Genomic DNA, 27,798 nt, shown 5'->3' on the forward strand with positions numbered 1-27,798 from the left:
TTACCCTGCTAGGAGGTAGGTCTTCGTTCCTTGTTTTAGTTCTCCCTGGACACCTGCAAGGGAAAATGGCTAGCAGCAGACCCAATACAAGGCAGGAGCAGCAAATCTGAAAGTGAAGGAAATCACTTACTTCAATATTGGCTTATCTGAAGCGGGTGATAAACTGGACACAGACTATTAGCATGCAAAGGAGAAGGGTTCAGGCTCCGGCTTTCTTTGGTGTGTCTTTGTGCAGAAGTTGGGGCGGGAGAGGGGCGGGGGGAGAGTAGAATTCACATATAAACTGTCCCTGTACTTTAAAACACAGGAAAAAAAACAAGCAAACTTGAACTCTTGGCTCCAAAGACTAAATTTGGCTCCTTAAACTCCATCACTTTACAGGTTTTTAAATTTACTAATATCTTCCCCCAACGCCCGCTGGGAAGACTTCTGTACTAATTGAAGTACATGTTTTCTCATTTCTTTTGTTACAGTCCTCTCTGTCCCAAAATGCATTTGGATTTATTCTGATTGCAGAATTCCTGGCTGGGCAACTGAAATTAGACTGCCAGACAGATGAGGATCACACAGGTTGAAAGTGAGCCCCATCACACCTGAGCAGAGTTTGGCACATCATCTAGTGGGTTTCCAGTTCAATCTTATACAGATTTCAGGTGGGTTGGTCCAAAGCAACTGAACAAAGTTTGAGTCCAGTGGCTCTTTAAGGCCAACAAAGTTTAATTATGGCTATACTGAAACCCATTTATTCCTACGAGTTTGAACCAGAGTAACTCTGCACGGGTATAGAACCAGGTAGGAAGCCGTGTTGGTCTGAAGCAGTGGAACTAATTTTGAGTCCAGTGGCACCTTTAAGCAGTGCTGGATAAAACCCTTTGGAGGCCCCTAGGCAGTCAAAATCTCGGGGGCCCCTCACCAGGCAAGTCACACCAGAAGCCGCACCAGGCAAGTCGGCAAAGAGTGGCTCAGTTTCTGGCTGCCCATGAAGGCTGGGAGGGCTGCAAACAGGGGGAAAACTGGGAGGGACAGCCAGCCCGGAGCCCCTAAATGCATGGAGGCCCATAGGCTGGTGCCTACTTGGCCTATTTGTTAATCCGGCCATGCCTTTAAGACCAGCAGAGTCAGCCCTGCCACTAGGCAACTGCCTAGGGCGCTGGCCTTCTGGGGTTTGCAAATCTCCCTCCCCCCATGACTCGGTGACATTATCATTCCGGGGTGTGTGTGTATGCGTGCCATAAGTTAGCTTTGCCTAGGGTGTCGAACACTCTAGGGGCGGCCCTGAAGACCAGCAAAGTATAAATGAAAGCTTACACCCGTAATTAAACTTTGCTGGTCTTAAAGGCGCCACTGGATCCAAACGTCAATCTTATACAGAGTTATTCTGGTCTAAACCCATTATTTTGGGGACCACAGCATGGGCATAGATGCAGGTGGGAAGCCATGTTGGTCTGAAGCAGCATAACAAATTTTGAGTCTGGGGCACCGTTACGATTGATTGATTTGACTTCTAGCCCGTTCTTCCCGCAAGTGGGTTCAGGGCAAGATACAACAAGTAAAATATACATAGAAACAGATTTAAAAGCAACACCCTTAAAAACCACAGTCTAATGCAGGGGTGGCCAAACTGTGGTTCAGGAGCCACATGTGGCTCTTTCACGCATATTAGGCAGTCCTTGAAACCCCCACTGCCCCGTCAGCCAGCTTGGAAAAGGCATCTGTTTCTTAAATCACTTCTCCATGCATTTAAAGTTGTTTTCTTTCCACCTCTCCCCCTCCTAGTTGCTTTCCTCCCTCCCTGACTTGCAGCTCTCAATCATGACATTCAGGTCTTAGGGCTCTCAGACATCTGACATGTCTGCGATGCGGCTCTTAGATTAAGCAAGTTTGGCCACCCCCGGTCTAATGTAAAAAGACGGCAAGTAAGATTAATGTCATCCAATCAAATCATACAATCGTTGCAGGCGCAAAAGCTCAGGCCAGGAATACACTTCGGTCGGTCTTCAAGGCTCCACCGGGCGCAAAAGTTCTTCTGCAGGGTATTGCGTCATGCAACGCGCTGAACGCCGCACGGCCGCTTGCCTCTCTTCGCCTCGCAGCGGCTCTTCCGCGCTCCTCGACCCGCAGCCGCTTCGCTCGGCGGCCTGGCTCCCAGGCCCCGCCCCGCCCCGCCTCTCCTCTCCTGGGGGGCGGCGCTTGGGAAGCCCGGCGCCTCCGATTTGCTGGGCTGAGGCTTTAAAAGATTTGGAGGGCTGCGCGCCGGAGCTCGCCGGGCGCCTGTTGCGGGCGCGAAGGCTGGAGAGGCGTCGAGAGCCGGAGAGCTTCCCTCGCTCGGCTGCTGCAGGAGCCCTCCCGGCTCGCCCCTCCCTGCTCCCGGTTCGGGGCCGATGGCGACATGCTCGCTCTTCTGAGCGCCCCGATGCTCCCCGCCTTGACCCGCCTGCCTGCCCTGGTGGCGCATCGCGGCGCCGGCAGCTGAGCCCCAGCCGGCGGCCGCCCGACCTCCTCCCGCGCGAGATGAGCGCGAGCGGCGCGTGGCTCCTGGGGCTGAGCCTCTGCTGCTGCTGCTGCCGCCTGGCTGCCGCCTCCTCTTCCTCCTCGGCGGTGCAACTTCAGCAGGGCATGTAAGTGGGGCGAGCGGGGCTCCTTTCCGGGCTGGGGGCTGAGAAAAGGGGGAACCCAGGCGGAGGCGGGGAGAGTCGAGAGGTCTTGCTTGGAGCGCGGACCTCTTTTCGCTCGCGATCTGGGGGGAGACACGCCGCTCCCGGGCAGGAGAACGGGAGGTCGTGGCCAGTGTTCTCTCGAAGCTGAGTTAGCGTGAGCCAGCGCGCAGATTGTGAGCCTCCTCCAGCTCACCCGTTTTTGTCTTCGCTCGGGAAGGAGGACCCCAGAGCACACTCATTGATGCGGCGGCTCCCAACTTTCATAGCAGCGGCTCATCAAGTAGAATGTTTTGCTGGCAAGATTCTGAAGCTTAGAGGGAACAATTGGTCAAGGCTAGGATCAAAGCCCCTGAAGAAAGGAAGCGGGGAACAGCAGCCCCGCTGGTTTGGAGGCTCGGGTCCCGATCCTGCACGCGCTGAAGCAGGAACAGGTCCAGCAGAGTTAGGGCGGGGGAGGGCTTACTGCCGGGCAAGTGTGGGGCGGATTGCGGCTCCCGCAACTTTTTTCGCCCTCGTTTAGGGAAGCTTTTTCTTCCAACCGAACAGGTACCGGAACGACCAGCCTGAAGTCGTTTCTAAGTATTAGGGACTCAAGAATCACATGGAATTCAGAGGCTGGAACTGTTTCACATGGGTGGGAACCCCTCTTCAGTGGTGGACATACATTGTGTGTGTGTGCGTGTGTGTAAATGTGTGTGTGTATATACATACGTATGTGTGTGTATATATATATGTATATGTGTATATACAGGACAGGAGGGCCTGGCCTGACTTGGTCCATGGGGTCGCAAAGAATCAGAATTGACTGTGCCACTGAACAACAACATATGTGTATGTATATGTGTGTGTGTGTATGTGTGTGTGGCATTTTCTCACCAAAACGCAACCAGAGTGGCCCCCCCCCCAGTGTTCTCACCTCCATTTTAGGCACCTCATGCACACACTTGCACATGAGAGAAGAGCCAGGGGTTGTTTGAGGGGAGAGCACCTAGCTGCAAGTTTTGATGGTGGGCAGTTTAGCGCTGTGAACGGGATGTGATGGATCCTGTGTGTTTGGTGCATGAGATGGGGTGGTGCTGAGATGTGGCGTGGCAGTGCTGTGGTATCATAAGCGAAGTTTCTTGCAGTTTCTGGGGATTAGTGAAAAGCCTTTGTTGTGCCCTGGCTGGTGAAGTGCGGTACAAGGGTGTTTCTTGCACCTTTTCTTAGGGCAGGTAGTTAAAACAAGCGCATATGTTAGGCTTCTTCTGGAGTGACAGCGTAGGATCAACATTGTACAAAAGATGTGTGGTGCCTCATTAATGAGTTTAGGATCACAGAGCTTCTGTTATTATCCGCTTCTGTTTGCCGCCTCCCCCCTTTCCTTGGGATGTGCTGTTATCCTATGAATCTAATGAAAAGTGTTACGTTCTTGTGGCAGGACAACATATGCATGCTGTGGTTTGGTTATTCTTTAATATGGGTTTCTTATCATCCTCGTAGCTGGACCGTTTGGGATTCAGTGCAGAAATAACATTTTTGAGCTCTAAACCATGTCTGGAAATTAGGAGTGTGTTGCTGGCTTAGTTATCCTTTCACCCCTTCTCATAAATTATGGTTGCCATTATTTATATGAACATGTGGAACTCCCTAATACTGAGTCAGACCATTGGTCCATCAAGGTCAGTATTGCCTGTCAGACTGGCAGCGGCTCTCCAGGGTCTTGGGAAGAGGTCTTCCCCATCATCTACTGCCTGGTCGTTTAACTGGAGATGCTGAGGATTGAGCTTGAGACTTCCTGCATGTCAAAGAGATGCTCTACCCAAAGAGCTACAGCCCTTCCTGGTACCTTTTCTCCAGGAGCTTGAGATGTTCAGTGGCAGAGTATTTGCTTTGCATTTGAAAGGCCCTGAGTGGACAGTACCAACCAAGTATAAGGCAGCTTCATGTGTGTTTGTGGTTCTGTACACCTTCAGTGTACCCTTACGGCACGCCAACCATGTTAGATAGGCTAGACCCGGGGTGGCCAAACATTAACGTAAGAGCCAAATAGAATAAATGTCAGATGTTCGAGAGCCTCTAGACATAAATGCCAGATATTTGAAGGAAAGAAGAATATATTGGATTTATATCCTGCTCTCCAGTCTGAATCTTAGAGACACAATCTCCTTTATCTTCCTTCCCCCCCACAACAGACACCCTTTGAGGTGGGTGGGGCTGAGAGAGCTCTCACAGCAGCTGCCCTTTCAAGGACAACCTCTGTGAGAGCTACGGCTGACCCAAGGTCATTTCAGCAGGTACAAGTGGAGGAGAAGGGAATTAAACCCAGTTCTCCCAGATAAGAGTCCACAGACTTAACTGCTACACCAAACTGAAGGCAAATAGATGGGAGGAGGGAGAGGTGGGAAGACAGTAACTTTAATTTTGGATGCATTATCAAAGCTGCCAGCTTGGATTTGAGGAGAGAAATGCCTTCTCCAAGACTGACTGATTTTAATTTAATTTTTTGATTCATATCCCGCCCTATCCTGCAAACGGGCTCAGGGCGGCTTACAAACAGAGTTAAATAATATCATAAAACAAGCATTACAAAATCAGGAGCAGCACAATAAACTTAGAGGAAGAAGAAGAAGATAATATTGGATTTATATCCCGCCCTCCACTCCAAAGAGTCTCAGAGCGGCTCACAATCTCCTTTACCTTCCTCCCCCACAACAGACACCCTGTGAGGTGGGTGGGGCTGAGAGGGCTCTCACAGCAGCTGCCCTTTCAAGGACAACCTCTGCCAGAGCTATGGCTGACCCAAGGCCATTCCAGCAGGTGCAAGTGGAGGAGTGGGGAATCAAACCCGGTTCTCCCAGATAAGAGTCCGCACACTTAACCACTACACCAAACTGGCTCTCCTTACAGACATTGGTAGCAAAAACCACCTAACAGCATGTGGCTGATGACTAACAGCATGACATAAATGATGGGGTGGGGGTGGGGGCTTCAAGAGCCACACAACGATATGTATGAAAAAGCTGCATGTGGCTTCCGAGCCACAGTTTGGCCACCCCTGGGCTAGACAGAGAGGGAATGATTGGCTCAACTGGTAAGTTTCATGGCATGCAGAAATTTCTGCTTGGGTTTGTCCTGGCCCACCATTCAGTGTGCTTCACCATCATGGCTGTTTCGTTGTGGTGCTTTATGTGGTCATGGGATAGCAATATGCATGCAGTGTCATTAACTACAGCAGCAGTTAAGCAGGGGTGTGTCTGAACCTTGACTTGCAAGCCTGTCCCGGGTTATGGTTTCGAAGGCAGTGCTGGTTGGCTTTAACCATTGTGGCGTGTGTGTGAGAAGTGCCGTCGTTGCTTTCGAATTATAGCCAAGTTATGGCTATGAATTAATGACCTCTAAAATGTCCTATCATTAACCGTTGTTAGTGTAGATAATAATGTTAAACTACAGTCAAAGGACGCCATGGAAGGTGGTGGGGGGGAGCACATAAGGCAAGAAAGAAAGGCACAAACCTGAAGCATGTGAGCACTCTAGGGTCCTATGGGCTCCTGGGTCTATGGCTGTCACTCACAACTGGGTGGCTTGTCCACACGGGAGAGGTAATCCATTTATAAATGAATGCCTCTGTGTTAATGGCAGCGCAATATCCAGTGATGCATGAATGCAGCCAAAGGTTGAGAGGCCAGGGACTTAGCATCAGCCCTGGACCAAAATAGTAAAAGAGCAAACAGTGCCTTTTCATTGTGTGTTTGATCAAGAGATCAGTGACTTCAATCTGCATTTGTGTCAGAATACCTAATCAGGAGGGCGGTAATTAGGGTGGCTGAATTAACCAGGAGTCATTAGGGTGGCTGAATTAACCGGGAGTCAAAGAGTGCAGCTTTGGGTAGGATTGTGTGAATTGTCTCATTTGTTCTTAAAATGTAACAGACAGGAGGTACTGTCTGGTTTGTGCTGGATAACCTACATGGAGCTGGGGTGGGGTGGGGTTCAGGCTCTCAGCAAAAAGGTCTAATTGGATTTTATTTTAACTTTTTGTCTTGACAGCTGCTCTATGCAGTAGCTATAGACTTGGGTTCTCCAGGGGAAATGTGATCAGTGAAATGTACGGTAATCTCTTTTCTGGCGTTAGGCTCCTAGTATGCATGACTGTCGACTGTGCTTATTGGGAGAGTGTGTCACCCATGATCTTCATGTGGTCACCATTTTGTGTGAGCAGGCAGTGTATGTATTCCGGATGCACGTACAGCCTAGGTATGTGTGAATGCGAGCCCTGAAAAATCCTATGGTCCATTTTCATGTACTAGAGTTGCATCCGACAGCTGCTGTGGTGTAGTGGTTTCGAGGATGTGGGGAGCGAGGTTCAAATCCCCACTCTGTCATGGAAATTTGCTGGGTGACGCTGGGCTAGTCAGACACATGAAGCCTTAACCTACTTCATAGCGTGGTTGGGAGGATAAAATGGGGGTGAGGAGACTGATGTAACCTGCTTAATTTTTGAATTTGTATTTGTTATTTATAGCCCGCCTTTCTCACTTGGACTCAAGGCAGGTTACAAAGCTTTGGGTTGCCAAGTTGGGATGTAAATAAGGACATAAGCAAGTGTGTGGTTAATCTGCGTGTTGACCATACATACTGGGAGGATCTATGTGCAGTTGACGGGCTCCTAACGTGAGCAAATGTAAGATATGAAAAGAGCAGTTCTGGGCAGGGCTTTTTTAATAGCAGGAACTCCTTTGCATATTAGGCCATACACCCCTGATGTAGCCAATCCTCCAGGAGCTTACAGGGCTCATTACTGTAAGCTCTTAGAGGATTGGCTATATCAGGGGGTGTGGCCTAATACACAAAGGAGTTCCTGCTACAAAAAAAGGCCTGGTTCTGAGGGGGGGAGTCAGGGAGATGGGGAGGGGTATGTTGGTTCCTTTATAAGGCAGGATCTTCTTGAAACTGAAACTTTTTGGGGACCATCTTAAGGATAAATCCGCAGACTCGAAACCCTGGCATCCATCCCTGTATGGTGAGTCATGGCTGCTTGCTGCCACTTCATCATCTTCTTGTATAGCTCCCATCTGTAGGACCAATTCCCATGCTTATCTTTATGCGATCGAAGCTTGAAACAGCATTCTATGTGTGGGTTTCTTCACATCCATCGTGATTTGGCAAAGTCTGTACCTTTGGGCCTTTCTATCCCTCCAAATAAGCTTGTGACCAGCCTCTAGAGCACTGAAGTGTGGAAACAGTTTCTTTTTTTGTTTGCAAATGACTCCTTAGGTAGTTACTGTTGTGAGCAGTTTCACTCAGAGACTATCAAGTGATCATTCCGTTTAGCATGCCATTAACACGTGTGAATTCACCTGACAGCTGTTTTCCTCAGAGCCTCTCAAATGTTTTCAAGATTTCCCGCAGCTAGGTGATACCCTAACATTGACACACATTAAAGGTGTTTTCAAGTGTCAGCCTCCTACGACTGTTAGAAACACATCAGCTGCCATTTTCTGGTACATAAGCACTGTACCTGAGGGAAGAAAACATTGATGTTTTCTATGATAGTGTCAATGGCTTTTGAAAGGAGAGATGTGTAAATGCAGTCTTAAAAATGCCCAGTTCCCTGTTTAAATGCCTGAGATGTTCAGCTGCACGGTTATTTCAGGCGCTAAGTTCCACTTCAGTTTTATCGAATAAGCATGAAAGCCTGTTATGTCTTGGAGAAAGTGGCTTAAAAATTAAGACAATTAAAACTGTAAATGAGCTTTTGTAAGCAACCTCCTGCTTCATACAGTGCTTGGCATGGGAAGATCAGATATTGTATATGTATGCATGGATGGGGGGAAGGGTGAAGGAGAGGCGATTATACAGTTTTTGTGTGACATATGTTGGTCTAGGGCGGGGGTGGCCGAATTTGTTTAATGCAAGAGCCACATAGAATAAATGTCAGATGATTGAGAACCACAAGGAAGGAAGGCAAATAGATGTGAGAGAGGGAGGAAGAAGTGGAAAGAAAGCAACTTTAACTTTAAATGCATTCTCCAAGTTGCCAGCTGATTTAAAGAGACAAATGCCTTCTCCAAGCTGGGAAGTGGGGGCTTCGAGAGCCACACAATATGTGTGAAAGGGCCACATGTGGGTCCTGGCCACCCCTAGTCCAGGGTGAAGAAAATACATTTGACAACGGGTAGCAACCCTAATAGGCCAGACTAGCCCAATCTTCTCAGAGCTCGGAAGCTAAGCAGGATTGGCCCTAGTTGGTATGTGGATGGGAAACCACCAAGGAAACTCAGGGGTTGCTATGGAGAGGAAGGCGTTGGCAAACCACCTCTAACCTTGAAAACACTGAGGTGGACCGTGAAACTTCCAGGGGCCTCCATGGCACTCTTTACATTTATTAAAAGTTTTTAAAAATACTTCCTGAGAGCAATGATGCAACAGACAGTGATAATTCCTGGTAATTTTGCTTTCAAGGCACGTTTTCTACATATCTCCGAGGAACCCTTTGCACACGATGAGGGCGCATGGTCAGTTCTTGTGGCATATTTCATCTTTGCCATCGCTGTGGCATGAACTGGGAGTGTGACCTAGAAACCTGGTTCCATATCACTGGAGAGGGAAAGATAATGGAAGGCAACCTATCAGAAGAATAATAATATAATAATAATAAATTTTATTTGTATCCCGCCCTCCCCGCCTAGGCAGGCTCAGGGCGGCTAACAACAAGTTCAATAAAATTATACAATATATAATAAGTTTAAAACAGCATTTAAATTGTACAATAATTTAAAACAACAATATCTAAAACCAGTTCCGGTTGTCTAAGCCATTCCATAATTTAACCGTGGCGGTGATGTTCCTGATGTTATTCTGTGCATTTATATAATGGCAGAGATCACTAGATAACTTTTCCACTAATGAATTGGTGCCTTCTTAGCTGAGGAACCTCTAACAACGGTTTCTGGAAGTGAAGGAAACTCTTCAGAACTTTCCCAATGAAATCCCTCTTAATTCTCCTAGGTTTGTAATACCTAAATCCAATATTAAACTGATATTTGCTTTTAAAAATTGTTTTTACGTGATTGTTTCATTTCTTTTTGTGAGGCTCCTTGTCCTTTTTTAAAATAGAAAGGCAGGGAAATTATTTTTGGAATAGGCAGGACAGTAATTTTAAGAATAATTGACTCACGGAGGATAATTCTGTTTGTAGAATAGGTCTTCAAATCCATGAGAAGGTTTTGGGTTTGTTCAACAGCCTGATGACCCTTCTGCTTCCGAAAAAAGTTACAGTTCCATATGTTGACCTGGGGGCCAGAGATGAAGTTCTCTTTGAACACTGAAATGCTGCTGGCTTTGGAACGAATTATGTCCATTCAGTTTTACCTAGACCAATCTTTTCATCCGTTGTAAATGCAAAACAACTTGCTGTCTGGTGATCATATCAGTGTTGATTGGCGTGCATGTATAAGATCTTGGAGGGAGGTGGGCTGTGGCTCAGGTGCAGTCCTGACTTTGCTAGGGCTTGAGACAGTTGTTCCAAGGTCAGTTTCTGCTGGGTTGATACCCTGTTTCCAAATGGTTGCTTCCTCTGTGTAGATGGATATTTTCTCAGACCTTGTCACTATGATTAAGAAGAGGTCATACTCTATGATTAAGAAGAGGTCATCCCTGCCAGACTCTAAGCCTAATATTGGTCCATCTTCCCATTATTTTAGCAAGTTCTTGAGCACCTTTTGGGAGAGGGGGTAGCGTCTTCTCTCTTCCTGCTTGGAGACGGAAGACTCCTCCTCTACAGGTTCTTGCAGGGTTCCCAGTAAACTGTGATTTCATAATTTGATTACTAATTCCATCGTGAAGGAGGGGTGCGAGTACTTATATGAAATGACCTTAAGTGATAGGCCAAACTAGGTTCAGGGTTGAAGGAATCTCAGATGATTGGCTGTATCGGGGACTTGAGCAGTCTAATGCTGGCACCTTATTTGGCCCCATCAGTAGGACTGCCCTGCTGTGGAAGCTTGCTGGGTGACCTTGGACCAGTCAGCCTTTGTGGGGATAAAATGGAAGAGAGGAAAACAATGTAAGGTGCTTTGAGCCCCTACTTGGGAGAAAGGCAGGCAATAAATGAAGAAGACTGCAGATTTATACCCTGCCCTTCTCTCTGAATCAGAGTCTCAGAGCGGCTTACAATCTCCTATATCTTCTTCCCCTACAACAGACACCCTGTGAGGTGGGTGGGGCTGAGATGGCTCTTACAGCGGCTGCCCTTTCAAGGACAACTCCTACAAGAGCTATGACTGACCCAAGGCCATTCCAGCAGGTGCAAGTGGAGGGGTGGGGAATCAAATCCGGTTCTCCCAGATAAGAGTCGGCGCAGTTAACCACTACACCAAACAGACTAAATAATAAAACTCTGTATTTTGGAGTGTTCTTCTGAGTCTTCTGTGGAAAAGGTGCTTGGCAAGACAGTGATGTCAACCGTGTTTAAAAGCAAGTCTCCCTGATTTAGGATACCCACAAGGAATTTAAGTTCTGGTTTAATGCTTTATGTTTCCAAAGACATGAGCCATAAACCTGCCTATTTAAACCCATTCAGATCAATGCACATGTCTCCATGTTGTATTGTAGACAAATCTTTTCAAAACCAGAAAGAAACCACTGAGAATACATCTTTTTTCTGCCTGCACTGGTGGCACATGAAGGCAATCAGCAAACGGTGATCTCTGTTGAAGGTCGGTTGAATCTTTAGGTGTTTTGTCTCCATTAAAACCTTACATGGCTGCATCACTTAAAATGTATTTATTTGTTTATTAGTGGGTTTTCTGTCCTGCTGATCCCGCCAAGGCAGACTCAGGGCAGTTGCAAGCTGATTCAGATTTTTAATGCTTGTAAATGGAGACGGGCACTGCAGTTGAAGGCTGCGATATTGTTTTGAAGATGTATACAAGTCGTATAGGAGCCACAGTGGGTCTTTTGTGTTTGCTGCAGTGTAAGCTTCGTTCCCTCTACCGTTGCTCCTACAGGGACACCAGGTTGCAGCCTAGCACCAGATGGTTTTGGGGGTTTTTTTTGCACATTTTCAGGTACTTGGCATGTTAACCTAGTGCCTTAAAAAAAACAATCTATTAAAGAAAAACGACAACAACCCTGAAAACAATGTTCTGAGCAGGGGAGAGAGAGGCAGCTTCCTGACTGTCACAAGAGCCAACCAACCGGTATTCTGCACGACTTGTTCATATCGGAGAAGGGAATATTGCTTCTGAGCGTGGCTCTCTGAGGATTGCTTCATCTCCGGCTCTGAGCAAGGACAAAACTTCTGTGGGTTTGATACTTCCGCAGTACACATCTGTGTGCACCTTCATTCTTTGCAGAATATAGCAGGCAAAGAAAGATTTTGGGGTATCAGTTAAAGGTTAAATCTAGGTTCTCAGGTGACAAGTGTGGCTTAGTGTAGCTGCACTGCCTGGCAGTTGGGTGAGAGTGGCAGTCCTCCATTACTGCACATTCTGCATGGTGGCTCCCACCTTGTGGAACAGCCTGAGGAGGTCAGCAAAGGTCTCACACTGAAATGCCAAGGGGGCATTTTTATAAAGGGATTAGAATAATAGAATCACAGAGTTGGAAGGGGCCATCCAGGCCATCTAGTCCAATGCCCTGCTCAATGCCGGAACAGCCTAGAGCAGGGGTGGCCAACGGTAGCTCTCATTAGCCCCAGGGCCAATGGCTGGGGCTGATGGGAGTTGTAGGCAAAAAACATCTGGAGAGCTAGCATTGGCCACCCCTGGCCTAGAGCAAAGGTTCCTAACCTCTGGGCCGTGGATCGGTACCGGTCCATGGCCTGTTAGCAACTGGGCCATGAGTTGTATAATTATTTCATTATATATTGCAATGTAAGAAGAAGAAGATGATGACATTGGATTTATATCCCGCCCTCTACTTTGAATCTCAGAGTGGCTTAAAAAGGTAAAGGTAGTCTCCTGTGCAAGCACCAGTCTTTTCCGGCTCTGGGGTGACGTTGCTTTCACAACGTTTTTACGGCAGACTTTTTTCGGGATGGTTTGCCATTGCCTTCCTCAGTCATCTACACTTTCCCCCCAGCAAGCTGGGTACTCATTTTACCGACCTTGGATGGAAGGCTGAGCTGGCTACTTCCGCTGGGAGCGAACTCAGGTCATGAGCAGAGAGTTCAGACTGCAGTACTGAAGCTTTACCACTCTGCGCCACAGGGCTGTCAGTGTGGCTTACAATCTCCTTTACCTTCCTTCCCCACAACAGACACCCTGTAAGTAGTGTTCCCTCTAGGCTTCAGAGTCTTGTGAGCAAAAATTCTCTTTTGTGAGCTACTGGTTTTAAAGTAGTGAGCTACTGGCATTAAAGTTGTGAGCTGCTGCATAAATTATTGTGCTCTGCGGCCATTTTTCCTGAGCTAAGACAAAAATGTGTGAGCTGAAGACTAAAAATCTGTGAGCTAGCTCATGCTAACTCAGCTTAGAGGGAACAGTGCCTGTAAGGTGGGGTGAGGCTGAGGGAGCTCTGGCAGAAGCTGCCCTTTCAAGGACAGCTCTGCCAGAGCTATAGCTGACCCAAGGCCATGCCAGCAGCTGCAAGTGGAGGAGTGGGGAGTCAAACCCGGTTCTCCCAGATAAGAGAACCTGCACACTTAACCACTACACCAAATTAATAGAAATGAAGTTTTTAATTGTGTCATCCCGAAACCATCGCACCCCTTCCCCCCGGTCCATGGAAAAATGGACTTCCACAAAACTGGTCCCTGGTGCCAAGAAGGTTGGGGACCGCTGGCCTAGAGCATCCCTGACAAGTGTTTGCCCTGCTGCTGCTTAAAGACTGCCAGTGAGAGGAAGTTCACCACCTTCCTAGGTAGCCTATTCCATTGTTGAATAACTTCTACTGTAAATCCTCCCCCCCTTATATCCAGCTGGTACCTTCCCACCCTTAATTTAAACACATTATTATGGGTCCCCTCCTCTACCGCCAACAAGAACAGCTCCTTGCCCTCCTGTAAGTGACAGCCCTTCAAATATCATGTCCCCCTTCAACCTCCTCTTCTCCAGACTGAACAGTCCCAAGTCCCTCAGCCTTTCCTCGTAGTGCCTGGTCTCCAGGCCTCTGACCATCCTCATCGCTCTCCTCTGTACTCGGTCCATTCTGTCCCCCTTCAATGATAGTAGTAAGGAACACTCCAAAGGGGCGCCTTTATACTGGTACATGATTGTGCTCTATTACTGTTATTGTTGGTACCATCTTTTTACTGTATTATGTTCTACCGCTATAATAATACTCCTGGAAAATTTGTTTGCGTTGTTTTCTAATTTTTAAAATCCCACTCCTGTGATGTTGTTTATTGGTTGTTTTATACTGAATGATTGCATTTTTTAATTTTGTTACCTGCCTTGAAACATAGTGAGAAAGGGCGGCTATAAAGAAAGTGTGACAAAATACATTTTTTTTTCTTTTGGAGCTTTGAAGTTTTAAGTTGTTTTCCCCTCTCTGGTCAGAGAGCAGGCAGGAAGTGTGTGGGGATGAGTCAGTTCAGTTGCTTTCTAGATGTACCTCAGCCCCCCGATATACAAATGATAATAGATATAGCCAGAGAGATAATGGGTGGGTCAAGCTCTCTCCCATCCCCAAGCAGGGAACAGAGTTTTGGAGGGATTAAAATACTAGAGAGACTTCAAGAATGAAATTTCCGGAGATGTCAGGGAAAGCTTCCCTGACCCAGCCTGACCTGGTTAGTGGGTAGGTGAAAGAGAGTTGATAAAGCTCCTGGAAGCAGACAGAACTCCTTAACTGAGGCCTGGAAGAGGCGTCCATTTAACCATCTGCTGTCCTGGAGAGCTGGAGGAAGCTTCAAGGTAATTGTGACATTGGTACAAACCACACAAAAATGACCTTAAGTCCAGTACTGCTGTTTTTGGTGTGCAGGGGAAGTGAACAGCATTTTACCAATGTATACTCTCACATTAATAATGTGGAAACCAGAAAAGGTTCAATAGAATTGAAGAAATGGAAAACTGTGGTGTATTATACATTTAAATTTTGCCATCTCTGGGTTGGGAAATACCTGGAGATTTTGGGGATGGAGCCTGAGGAGGGTGGAGTTTGTGGAGGGAAGGGACCTCAGCAGGGAACAATGCCATAGAATTCAACCTCCAAACCTGCCATTTTCTTCAGAGGAACTGATCTCTGTTTTTTGGAGATCAATTGTAATAATGAGATATCTACTGGCCCCACCCGGTGGTTGATGACCCTACAGTTGTACAGTAGCATAGTGTGCTTTATACAAAATAATTGTGACTCTGTAATTTCCTAAGCTAAGGAGCCTGACCTAGGTATATCTTCACATCTGATAACGCATGCCTAGAGAGAGGGACAGAGGAATTGTATTTTATCAATTTCATTTGAAACCCTTGTTCAAGCTGGTGCTGTGCTAAAAGTATGCTTGTGAACATTTTCTTTCTAATAAATATTTTATGACATTTGATGCTGGTAGTAGTTCTCTGTACCATGTAGACCTCCACTGTCTTGGACACACTATTTTAAAAGGAGCACCAGGGGAAGGCAGTCAGCAAGTAGCTATTCCTCCAGGGTGTACAAGGCAGTAAGCAGTTCCCGTGGTGACCAGGCGCTGGGCAGCGGGAGACACAGAGACAAGGCCTCGGAGTTGGAACTTGGATGGGAAACTGGGAGTCCTGACACTCCCAGTGAGCAGTTCTTTACAAAGGTCAGGTGGTGAGAGTGGTTGGCTGAGAGAGAAAGAAAAGCCCCTCTCCTAGTGTTGAGAAGAAACTTTGAGGTCAGGGTGGAATGGGGCCTGCAGGATGGAGCAGGGCCTGCAGGCCGGAGCAGGCGCATTCAGGCATAGAAAGTAAATAGGCAAATAAGCAAGATATATAGCGCCCACAGAATTTGACATTTCAGGTGGTTAAAAAGCTCATGAAGTTTGTTGGGAACAGCTGTCTCATTGTTAGATGCAAACTTGTCATGCTGGTATATACAAACTCAAGTCGGGTTTTGCCCAGCTACTATCATAACACTCCTTGAGTAGATGTAGAAGAAGCTTTATTAATAGATCAGATAGCAACCATCATCAGCATGCGATTGCAAGACTGTGTCTTGCCAGACTAATGTGGATGGGCAGTTCTCCAGTAATTATACCTCCTGAAATAATGGCTCCCCCTTTCCCCCCCGCACTCACCAAAGTAATTTGAATTAATTAATATAAAGTCTTTTCTCAGGCCTCAGTGTTCTTCCTCATCCAGGTCACATTCCACCTTGTTTTCCCAACTCAATTGGTCGTATCAGCATTGCCCAGAGAGACCAGATTAGAGTTGTTTCCTCATGCTCTCTTTCTGCCTACAAGCCTGGAACATCCCACTACACACACAAAGCACTGAATGTTTAGGAAATACAATGGATGTCAGTAGTTGTGAATACATTTGTGGCATGGGGTTAGTACATCACCTGGATACAGTTACATCTGCATATTGGGTTATTAATGAGTAGAGGTAATTGTAACAGCAAAACTAGCAACACAAATATTAGTGCCACCCCCAGCTATACTTGTCAGTTACCTGTTCCTGACAGATGGGTACCTTATCTTTCAAATTACCTGAGTAAAAAAGAAACAAAAACCAACATTGTCTGGATTTGTACTGAACCTTCTGGGAAAGAATGCAGAGTTGGATGAATCTTCCACCATGTTCACAGTCAAAAGAGGAGATCAACAGTCTTCCCAATATGTACTCAAATTTTGTTTTTCACCAGCAGTTTTCTGTAGGGCAGACCTCTCCATAGATGGAATTGTCTGCTCTGTTGAAGTGAATGATGCATCCAGATGTGTAGGGGCTCTGGATTGGGTTGGTCTCTAATGTCACTAGATGACTGCAGTGTTCAGACACATGGTTGACAAAGACTTCTGCTTGTTCAAGATCCTCAGAGCAAATGCACAGTTTTGCAGAAATGTTCCTGATGCTGGTTTGTGCAGAGATTAGCCAGGGAAGGCTGGTGAAAGTGTTGAATTGTCAGAGTTGGGGACTAGACTCAGTGGTAGTCCATGATCCACCCAGAGCTAAGATCATCAAGTGATGGGCAAGCATGGGTCAAGGACATTTCTCCTTAGGCAAGTCCACACTCCACTGGAAGTCCTTTGAACACTTGCCCTTTCAGTGCCTTTATGTTGGGAATTTCCATCTTTGTCCACTAGAGGGCTCAGCTCTTCAGCAGCGTCATTTCTTTGCAACAGTCCATCATAGAAGGTTCATGAAGTATTCTCTACCTCCAGGTTCCAAAAGCTATAAAAGACATAGGCATAGAGTGATTTAGGTGGAGCTCCTTAAAACTTTCTACCGCCTTAACATAGGATATGTAGTTACTTGGGAGTAGGTGCTGGTGCGCATGTATACCAATTTGATTACCACCACTAACTTTGACAAAGAAGAGGAGATTGGATTTATATCTTACCCTTCACTTCCTGAAGGAGTCTCAGAGCAGCTTACAATATCCTTTCCCTTCCCCTCCCCACAACAGACACCCTGCGAGGTAGGTGGAACTCAGAAAACTCTCCGAGAACTGCTGTTGAGCAGAACAGCTCCGAGAGAACTTGTGACTGACCCAAGGTCACTCCAGCAGGTACATGTGGAGAAGTGGGGAATCACACCTGGTTCCCCCAGATTAGAGTCCATGCACTTAACCACTATATCAAATTTACTCTCCTGGAGTGGTGATTTAGTGTAGGGCAGAGGTGGCCAACGGTAGCTCTCCAGATGTTTTTTTGCCTACAACTCTCATCAGCCCCAGCCAACATGGCCAATGGCTGAGGCTGATGGGAGTTGTAGGCAAAACAACTGGAGAGCCACTCCTGGTGTAGGACTTGGGGTGGTGATTTAGTGTAGAGAGCAGCATGGTGGTACATGCTACAAATTTGGAAGTGCAAGATTGCTGCTGTGTGCTATTGATGCACTTCTAATCCAGGGTTCTCATACCAGAGATATCCTGAAGGGTTGGCTTCTTATGTTTTTACCCATTCTGAAAATCTGAATTTAGCTATGCTGGCTGTGATTATTGCCACAATATTATGATTAATTTTAAAAGAAATGTAATGTTTCCTGAATTTAATTTTTGTGAGCTACTTTGAATACTATTGTGAAACAGCATGTGTACATTTTTAAAAATTAAAAGGAATTCTGGCTGCAACTGAAGGATTTGCAACAAACAGTCATGAGTCAGTCATGATCAAGCAGCACAAGGAAGCAAGTGTGGTTGTGTAAACTGAGATGACAGGCAGTCCCATCTATGCTTTTGTTTCCTTGTGGCTGGAATATTGTGATATGCCCTGTATGGGGCTTCGCTTGAAGACATCTTGAATGGTTCATCTGGATAGAGGAGAAGAAGGAGGAATTCAATTTATACCCCACCCTTCACTCAGAGCGGTTTACAGTCTCCTTCCCCTCTCAACATCAGACATCATGTGAGGTAAATGGGGTGCAGAGAGTTCTCTGAGAACTGCTCTTGAGCAGAACAAGGTCACTCCAGCAGTTGCATGTGAGGAAGTGGGTAATCAAACTTGATTCTCCCAGATAAATGTGTGTGCACTTAACCGCTACACCAAACTGGCTATGTGATCTGCAGAGTCTCCAGGACAAACAAACACCCTCCCCACCCCCTGGAAAACCAACCCCTACTTAACCATGAACTTGCACAATGTGACCTTCCAAGCAAACACTGCAGGACAGGAAGCTGAAGAGCACTACCAAATACAAAAGGGAACTACCAGTATCTTTCTAACAGGTTTACTTTCACACATGAGCATCTGGAGGTCAGTAGCTAGTAGTCAGAACAACAAACTTATGCTTTGGCAAAGAAGAATGCACTCAAAGTTCAAGTTCTTTTTTAAAATATCTGAGCTTTTTTTAAAAAAATAAGGGTTTAGGGGGTGGGGGAGGCTAATCTGGTGTTTTCTAAGACACTGCGGTACTTTTTGCCTGATGGTTCCTGTATCGGAAATGTATGATATGCTGTAAATGACCTTCAGAGACAACTTTCTGAGGAAAGTTGAATGTGGAATTTGATCCTAAACATACATTGTTCTGTAATCTATTTTCAGCTGTTTGGGCTGGAAATTATTTATGCGTGTGTGTATAAATAATTTCCAGCCCATATATATGTGGTTTCCCTTATCACAGAGAGCCCCGTGTCTTATTTTTAGAAATTCAGCTAAAGAAATTAACCACAATTTTATGAAGATTAATAGATGCCAGATTTTCTTTTCCAATTTACAGTTCTCAGCAGCACATTTGATAGCTTCATCAGTTCATAACGAGCAACTGTATGTGAGAATGCCATTCAAAATCTTTTTTGCTCTGTGAATATTCTCTAAAATAGTGCTATATTTAAGGCCATAAAATTAATTTGACGTATATATGAACCTATTTTATCGTTATCACTTTTATTTTTAGAAATGCTCTTAAACTTATAGTTTGATTGTGACAATCATAGTAGCATTAAGATGTAATGAAACATATAATGCAATAATCATTGCCTGACAGTTAATGTTAATAGTAGCTAATGGCAATAAATGCTAGGCTTTAATAATAACTATAATATGGTATGCAAAATTACGTATCTTAAATAGCTAAGTTAACTGCTGAGAGCCAGTTTGGTGTAGTGGTTAAGTGTGTAAACTCTTATCTGGGAAAACCAGGTTTGATTCCCCACTCCTCCACTTGCATCTGCTGGAATGGCCTTGGATCAGCCATAGCTCTCTCAGAGTTGCCTTGAAAGGGCAGCTGCTTGTGAGAGCCTTCTCAGCTCCACCCACCTCCCAAGGTGTCTGTTGTGGGGGGATTGTGAGCTGCTCTGAGAGTCTGAAATTTGGAATGGAGGGCGGGATATAAATCCAATATCATCATCATCTTCTATATTGGCCATCTGACAGCAATGCTGATTCTGTGGACTTGGGCAGATCATGAGAAGGAGGGCAGGAGGGGTTGCATCAGTGCTTAGTTCTTGTGGCCTTTTCCTATCCGCCCAGGGAAATGCTGATCACCAGTTTTTCTCCTGGCCAGTTTTGCCAGGGACTGTGCTGTCCCAAGAGCAGAACAGCCATGTACTGGATAGTGTGGTGTTTAAAGACTGTTTTTCCTCCCCTGTGATCTGCAGAGGGGTTTCGCAGCAACAGTGAATCAATTGAGCCATTCATATTTCAGTCCATAATGACAATTTCACATTTGTAAGTTCTTGAATTTATCGAGTGTGAACCCGCCGTATGCTGTTAGATTTATCTGCAAACTGCGAAGATGTAGAAGACCTGTTATTGTGATTGTGTTCTTTCTCTTCCATTTCTGGAGAAATCTAGTTGGTTGTGAGAGACTGTTAACAGCAATCTGGAGCTGTCAACCGCAGCGGTGTTCAGAGCCTAGAAAATATATTTAACATGCAGGCTTTTTTCTTTTTGCGTTAAATGGGATAGCTGGGTATCTCTGTCCTTCACATTTCCAAGGGGGCAAGGTGGAGATAAGTGAATTGGCTGGAGCAGAGTTTGGAGCCAGTGTGCAGTTGGAACTGGGCAAAAGGAAAGCCAGATACATGGCACATATTAACAATATGTTGTTAATTGCCCAGAGCCCTGCTACAGCACTGATTGGGCGATGCATGAATTTAATAAATAATAGTAATAATAATTTATTTGTAGCCCATTGTTCCTGCTGGGATGTAAGGCAGATGACAAATTATAAAAAACAGCTTGATCGGACAGGATAAGACAGGGCGTCAAACTCATGAGGGCTGGATCTGACATAAATGAGACCTTGTCAGGCCGGGCCATGTGTGACATGAAATGTAATGCCAGGTAGCAGAGATATAAACTTTATAAAGGACACAGACAAACACAGTTAAAGATTTTTTTAAAAATCTTAAAATGTTTAAAAGATTAGCACTCTTGCAATATTTTGTATATTTAAAAGTCTCAGGTAACTGACACCTCTTGCTCTGAATTATTGCATCAAAACCCAGAGGCAATGTCTGTGCTACAGCAATCTTAAGTATGTTGTTCAGGTGTGTGTCTGTAAGTTGCAAACCTACTTTTGATTTATTGATATTAATTACAGAAATTTCATGGTCAATGCTTTGAGCCTAAGACCCAGGGGAAAACGTGAAATGGTTGGGCATTGAGAACTTTTGTACATAAGCTGCTTCATGCGCTGGTCAGCCAATGGAGAAAATAGAGGCTTTGCTCTGTAGCTCCTGTGCAATGGGAGAGCCAGTTTGGTGTAGTGGTTAAGTGTGCGGACTCTTATCTGGGAGAACCGGGTTTGATTCTCTACTCCTCCACTTGTACCTGCTGGAGTGGCCTTGGGTCAGCCATAGCTCTGGCAGAGGTTGTCCTTGAAAGGGCAGCTGCTGTGAGAGCCCTCTCCAGCTCCACCCACCTCACAGGGTGTCTGTTGTGGGGGAGGAAGGTAAAGGAGATTGTGAGCCACTCTGAGACTCTTCGGAGTGGAGGACGGGATATAAATCCAATTTCTTCTTCAATTGAACAAGCCTGGCAAAGCAAGCTCTGATGCAGAAGGAAGCAAATGACAGTGAGTTGCTCGTGGACCCGATAGGAGCTCTCTGGGGACCTGTTCTGGCCCTCAGGCCATGTGTTTGACACTACTGGCATAAGATGATACATCCAGCAGTGCGGACTTTTCCACCATGTAGGAGCCTCTCCAGGAAATGTGCCTAAAGAGGCAGTTGCTGATTTTACCTGTTGGAAGGATGATCCCTTTGGCAAAACCTCAGACTAAGAGGCTCTCTGAGAATCTGATGGAGATCTTTGCTGCCTGCTTATAGGAGTCTGTTTGCTTCCACTATGTTGTTCTTGCATATTTGTAAACAGGACTTAAGAGCTCCGAGTGCTTATTGTTCAATGGAAGCGAAACATACACATCAACTTTACACCAAATCAGACCATTTGTTTGTACAACTCTGTGTTGTCCTTGCCTGGCAGCAGCTCTCCAGAGTCTCTAGCAGAGAGAAATCTTTTCTCAGAGCCTAACTAGGCATTTCAAACTGCATGAGTTCCCTGCAGACTTGCAGCTATCTGCTAGCACCTGATGCCACCCATAAGTAAAAGCGCAGCCAAGACCCAATTCTCTTAAGCAAGACCACTGTGAAGGAGAAGGAGGAATTCCTGTCTTCTCTCCTGTGCTCTTTTTGGTGGCTGAAACAACCCAGGGGGCTGCAGGAGGGGGGAATTATTTGCTCTGTTGGGAAGCCAGCACTTAAGAAACATTCAGGGAACATGCAAACTCCCAGTGGGGCAAATAATGCATTCCATCTGCCGCACACCCCAACTGTTTCAGCTGCCAAAAAGTGTACAGTGGAGAAGACAGGAATTCCTTCTTGCACAGCGGTCCCCATTCAAAACAGGCCTCGCTGTGCTTTTAGTCACGAGTTGCCACTGGGAACTAGCAGCTACAATAACTTTGTAAATTCTCCCTTGGCGGATTTGTGTGGTTTGTAATGTCCATTTAGGCTTTCCGTCCTTCTTCCTGAAATCATTTAGCTGAGGATGTTAGCAGCTGGACCTTGGGGGTCTTTTGCACACGAAGCTGGTGTTCTGTTGCTGAGCTATTGTCTCTGTAAGCCCTGTAGCACAATTTGACTTCTTACTGTGTTGAGAACCGGGAGGGCACAATGGTTTTCTTATGGCAGGTCTAGTGAAACCCAGTTTGGTGCAATGGTTAAGTGCGCGAACTCTCATCTGGGAGAACCTAGTTTGATTCCCTACTTCTCCACTTGCAGCTGCTGGAATGGCATAGCTCTCACAGAGCTGAACTTGAAAGGGCAGCTTCTGAGATAGCTCTTTCAGCCCCACCTACCTCACGGAGTGTCTGTTGTGGGGGAGGATGGTAAAGGAAGGTAAGCCACTCCGGGATTCAGAGTATAGGTCGGGGTATATATCTAATATCTTCTTCTAGTGTATTGTCTTCCATGGGGATTAATTGTGCTTTGGCTGTAGACTCATCAGTAAATGTGACATCAGCTAATACCGCCTTAATGTCCACGTTATGGAAATGCTTTTGCTGAAGTTGAAATGATGTATTTAATAATCTAACAAGCAGCCCACCGACTGGTTTGATCCTGCTTTAGGGAACAGCTGTGCCGCTTAATCCCCATCTCTTGCTGAGGGCTTCTTGCTTCCATTAAACTCACCTGATCTTTGCTTCCGCCTTCCAGATGGGAGGAAGAGTAAATTCAGTGAATACCAATGATCACCTGGCATCCATAGTTTTCAGTTTCTCTGTCTCTAAGGATAGCTTCCCTGGGGGCAAACATTATGCAGTAGCTGGGAAACAGAGTCGAGTAAGGCATGGACATTGCTCTTCTACAAACAGTGTTTTCTTGATCCACCTGTCGTTTGGATTGTACATGTGGGTATGGGCTGTTTCAGCCACAGTGCCTGTTATTATTGTTGTTATTTGTTAATCATCGTATCCTGGCTTGTGCTGGACTTTGGGTGATGCACAATGAGGTGTAAGCTACAGAACAAATATACAAAAACATAAAAAAACCCCAAGTATTATAGAATTAATAAGCTGAAAACCAAGTTCTGCTTGGAGATAATGAAAAAAAATAATTTCAAAAACTTATAAGTTACATTTAAAATGGTCTACAGAAGATGAAGTAGTGAAATCTCAAATGACTAATGGGCAATAAATGTAAATAAAGAAATACAGATGGATACATGGGAATATTTATGGAAGAACTCTATGAAACTTTCAACATGTCAGAGTATTAAAGAGAACTGTTTTAAAATGATGTATAGATGGTATATGACTCCTAAAAAATTGGCAAAGTTGAATAATAAGATGCCAGACTGATGTTGGAAATGTAAAAAAAAAAAAAAACATGAAGGTTCTTTCTACCATATGTGGTGGACTTGTGAAAGAGCAAAAAAGTATTGGCAGATGATCCAACAAGAACTTTCTAGGATCTTGGGATATGAATTCAAGAAAGCTGCAGAGACTTTTCTGTTGGGATTACAAACGGAAACATTTCCAAAAGAAGATAGAATTATAATTTGGTACTTGCTTTCAGCTGCTAGGACACTGTATGCGCAGTTATGGAAGCAAGAAAAAATACCAGCAAAATGGGATTGGATTGTAAAAGTTATGACATGGAGTGAGATGGACAAATTAACAAGAACTTTAAGAGACTACGATTTAGAAGATTTTAAAAGGGAGTGGAAAAAATTTAGAAGTTATGTAGAAGATGAATGGAAAGTAAAAGGACTTTGGATAATTTTTTATAATGATTAAACTTTAGAAGAAAGAAGAATATTAATTTTAGTTCTTAGGAATTAAGGGTACCTTTTAATGTTAGTATTTTGAGTAAATAACACTGGCAGGGGTCAAGTAATGGGGGGGGGGGTGATTAGAAAGAAGCATATGGGATAGATGAAAAGAAGTTATTAATGGAAATTGTTACAATATGTTATTAATCAAATTGTTTAAAACCAAGATCCGCAGGGTTTTGACAGTATTAGGCAGAGAGGTCCAAAAGGTCGGGGCCAGGACCAGGTCAGGGACAGGAGGACCCCTTTGGGACTAGGGATCAGCAGAAAGTTGTTGGTGTCTGGAGTTTAGCACTCTCCTGGGGACATATCCTTGCATTTCTATGCTGCTACCTAAACTATGTCCTCATTGGAGTGCTGGCAAGAGGCTTTTATCACCTGGATGCCGCCTTATGACTTCTTGCAGCTTCAAGAATACTCATTACCTCCTTCAGAATAAGGGGCTTGTTGTCTTTGGCATCACCAAAAAATCAGTTCATAGCTTGCCACTGAACACGAGACCATCCTTAAAGGTTTCTCCTACATTGCATCAATGGCTTGAAAGCTGGAGCAGGATCCAATGTTTAGATGATTAAAATAAGATTGGGGACTGTGGCTTAGTGGGAAGGATAGGTGGATCGAGGTATCTGTGGAGGGGCTGCTGCCCAGTGTCAGAGCATCTGCTCAGCATGCAGAAGTCGTAGATTGAATCTTTGGCATCTCCTTTTAAAAGGAGCAAGTAGTAGGAGAGGTGAAAGACCTCTGTCCTGGGCTCTTGAGAGCTGCTGCCACTCTGAATAGGTTTAATTTGGCAAACCAATTCAGTATAAGGCTGCTTCATTTGTTCATATGTGTCACAGTGGACTGCTTGATGCTGTTCCTGAGTTATCTAGTGTTGTGGCATTGATTTACTGTTTCTCCTACATTGCAGGCCAAACGTATGTCCGGAACAAGAAGTGGCGATAGTGGCCCATAAGCAGCCATGTGTACAAGCCTTTACCCGTTTTGTGAAAACGTGGAAACAGGATTGCGGGGCCCAGAGGTGGTGTGTGAACCACGAGAGAAGGTAATGCACAAACTTATCCCCCCTTTTCAGCCATAGATTGATTCCAAAAGCAGGTCACAGGAATGATAAGACAGTACGGAGGGCCATGGAACAAAAATGTCTCTTGGAGAGCAGATTCTTAGCTGGCTTTTTTTTTAAATTTGTTTTTAATGGCAGGTCAGTTTGGTGCAGTGGTTAAGTGCACGGACTCTTCCCTGGACAAACTGGGTTTGATTCCCCACTCCTCCATTTGCAGCTGCTGGAACGACCTTGGGTCAGCCATAGCTGTCACAGAGCTTTCTTTGAAAGGGCAGCTTCTGGGAGAACTCTCAGCCTCATCTACCTCATAGAGTGGCTGTTGTGGTGGAGGAAGGTAAAGGAGATTGTAAGCCACTCTGAGACTCTGAGATTCGGAGTGTAGGGCGGGATATAAATCCAATATCTTCTTAAAATATATATATATACATGTATACACACACAAACACACACTGCTCTTTCCTCCCCTATGAGGACCTGAAGACGTTTACATAATTCTCTTCCCTACTTTATCTTCCATCCAACAACCTTGTGAGGTAAGTTACGCAGAGAGTGTTCAAGCCACCTTGAACCAAGAGGAATGGGTGGGGTATATAAGTCTTTTAATAAATAACTGGGCCATTGGTTACCTGGTGAACTTCCATTGAAGAACAGGAATTCAAGCCTGGTTCTCTCAGGTTCCTGTCCAGCACTCTAACCAGTATGCAGCGCTGGCTAACAGTTTGGTGTAGTGGTTAAGTGTGTGGACTCTTATCTGGGAGAACTGGGTTTGATTCCCTACTCCTCCACATGCAACTGCTTGAGTGGCCTTGGGTCAGTCATAACTCTCTTAGAGCTGTTCTGCTCAAGAGCAGTTCTGGGAGAGCTCTCTCAGCTCCACCTACCTCACAGGGTGTCTGTTGTGGAAAGGGAAAGGAGATTGTGAGCCACTCCGAGACTCCTTCAGGTATTGAAGGGTGGGGAATAAATCCAATCTCTTCTTTTTCTCTTCTTCTCTTGATTGCTTCTTGGCTTCTCTTCTAATAACATTTGAAAGCCAGGAGGGGGAGTTTGGAGCTGTAACTAGTTATGTTAGATGGGAGTGTGGTTGCTTCCTGCTTTCCTTCCTTCTGATGGTTTCTTTGATTTTGATTTTGCTTATTAAAAATTATGAAAGTACCAGAAACCCGGAAGTCATTCCCAGAGGAGTGACATAAGTTTTGCACACAACATAGTATGGGCAGACTTTGTATAAAGAAATACACAGGATATAGTTGCATGGGGTTTCTGTTTGCTTTTTGCATTAGTCTGTTGACGGATGTATCTCCCCCAGGTAACAGGTAGGGGAGCTTTTGTTAATTGGAAAACAGTTGGTTCTTTTATGCCACGGAAGCGCTGCATAGGATAAATTTAGGAATGCCAGGGCTGACAGATGAGTAATAAAATTTTATTGTTTTAGCCATTAGCTTTTATAACAGCAGTTGTATCAGTGGTGGCCAGAACACATGTTCACACAGCATCAAACTCTCAGAATGAGGGCTGGAAAAATAAGTAGAGAATTGGATCCCTGTGATATTAACCCAGGAGACTATCCACAGGACTTATTCATCCTTTGTGACCGCTCATTGACCAAATTTTGGGTCATTGTTCATTATTAAGAAATCTTGTTTTCAGCACGTGCCCCCCCCCCCTTTTACAAATTGGATCCATGTTCTCACATTATACCTGGACTAATTAAAAGGACAGCAGATTCTTTATTTTCAGTAGGCTCCTGTGTCACTGGATGGGAGGGGGAAAAAAAAATCCGTATAATTAGTTCTGAACCACTGTATTCTACAAGTGTGAGGATTTGGAAATGGCCGCTCATGTGTTTGATTTGGTGGCATAGGTGTGGGTGCAGTATAGAAAAGGTTAGCCTCCTTATGCAAAAGTGGAAAAATAACAGTACCTGAAATAGTTTCCCATCTCAGACCAAGCAAATACAATATCACCATCTTTAAGGGCAAGTGCATCCAGTTTTTAAAGAATAGAGGAGCAGGGGACCAGGCACGGAAGATGCTGCAGGTGACCTGAAAGTGTAATCTCCAGAGCTTTCTCCGCAGCAGAGAGAAGACAATGGAGAATGGCATTTCACCTGTGTTACATGTAAGAAATCCAGAGAAATGGGCAAGTGTTCATCTGGGAGGAATGATGAGAAACTCTCATCACACATCTGGTTCATCTGATGAGAAACTCTCATCACACATCTGGTATAAAGTGCTAGTGTCACATCCCAACAATCATAAGACATTTGTAATGTTGACCCTCTCCACTACAACTTAGAGTTTCCATGGGGAATAAGTTGCTAGCATGGGTTTGGAAGAACCACTCCTTTGTATAAACGAATAATGTGCTACGAAGAAAGTTATATTTTATTGATTATGTGTTGGATGCAGACGATGACTGTTTTCTGAACCATCTTTTACTAGGATAGTTCTTTACCAATTTTTTTTGGGGTAAATTGTTTTATAGAACTGGCTACTATACCATCTATAAGCAAGTGTACAGCATCGAACATCATACTGTGTTTAAGTGTTGTCCTGGCTGGAGCAGGAAAAAGGATGATGAACCCGGATGCCTATATGGTAAGTGTTGGGTTTGTCCAGTATTGGATCCCAGTGAACACATACCTTAGATCAGGGATCCCCAACCTTTTTATTGAGCCTGTGGATGGTGGAGCTAACCCCAAAATGGCAATCACAAGGGGTGGCACCAACAGAATCTTAGGGAGTGAGGTT

At 45.2% G+C, this 27,798-nt stretch overlaps 1 long non-coding RNA gene across 1 annotated transcript; it reads left to right on the top strand.

Moving 5' to 3' along the window:
- The first annotated feature begins 2,596 nt into the window (after positions 1-2,596).
- LOC132574198 (uncharacterized) lies at positions 2,597-27,646 on the top strand. The gene is made up of 3 exons (XR_009555594.1): positions 2,597-2,618; positions 24,893-25,027; positions 27,533-27,646. It is a non-coding gene; the product is annotated as an uncharacterized LOC132574198 (long non-coding RNA).
- Positions 27,647-27,798: the final 152 nt, after the last annotated feature.

The sequence above is a fragment of the Heteronotia binoei genome, chromosome 6 (genome assembly GCF_032191835.1).
Source record: "Heteronotia binoei isolate CCM8104 ecotype False Entrance Well chromosome 6, APGP_CSIRO_Hbin_v1, whole genome shotgun sequence".
Lineage (NCBI taxonomy): Eukaryota > Metazoa > Chordata > Lepidosauria > Squamata > Gekkonidae > Heteronotia > Heteronotia binoei.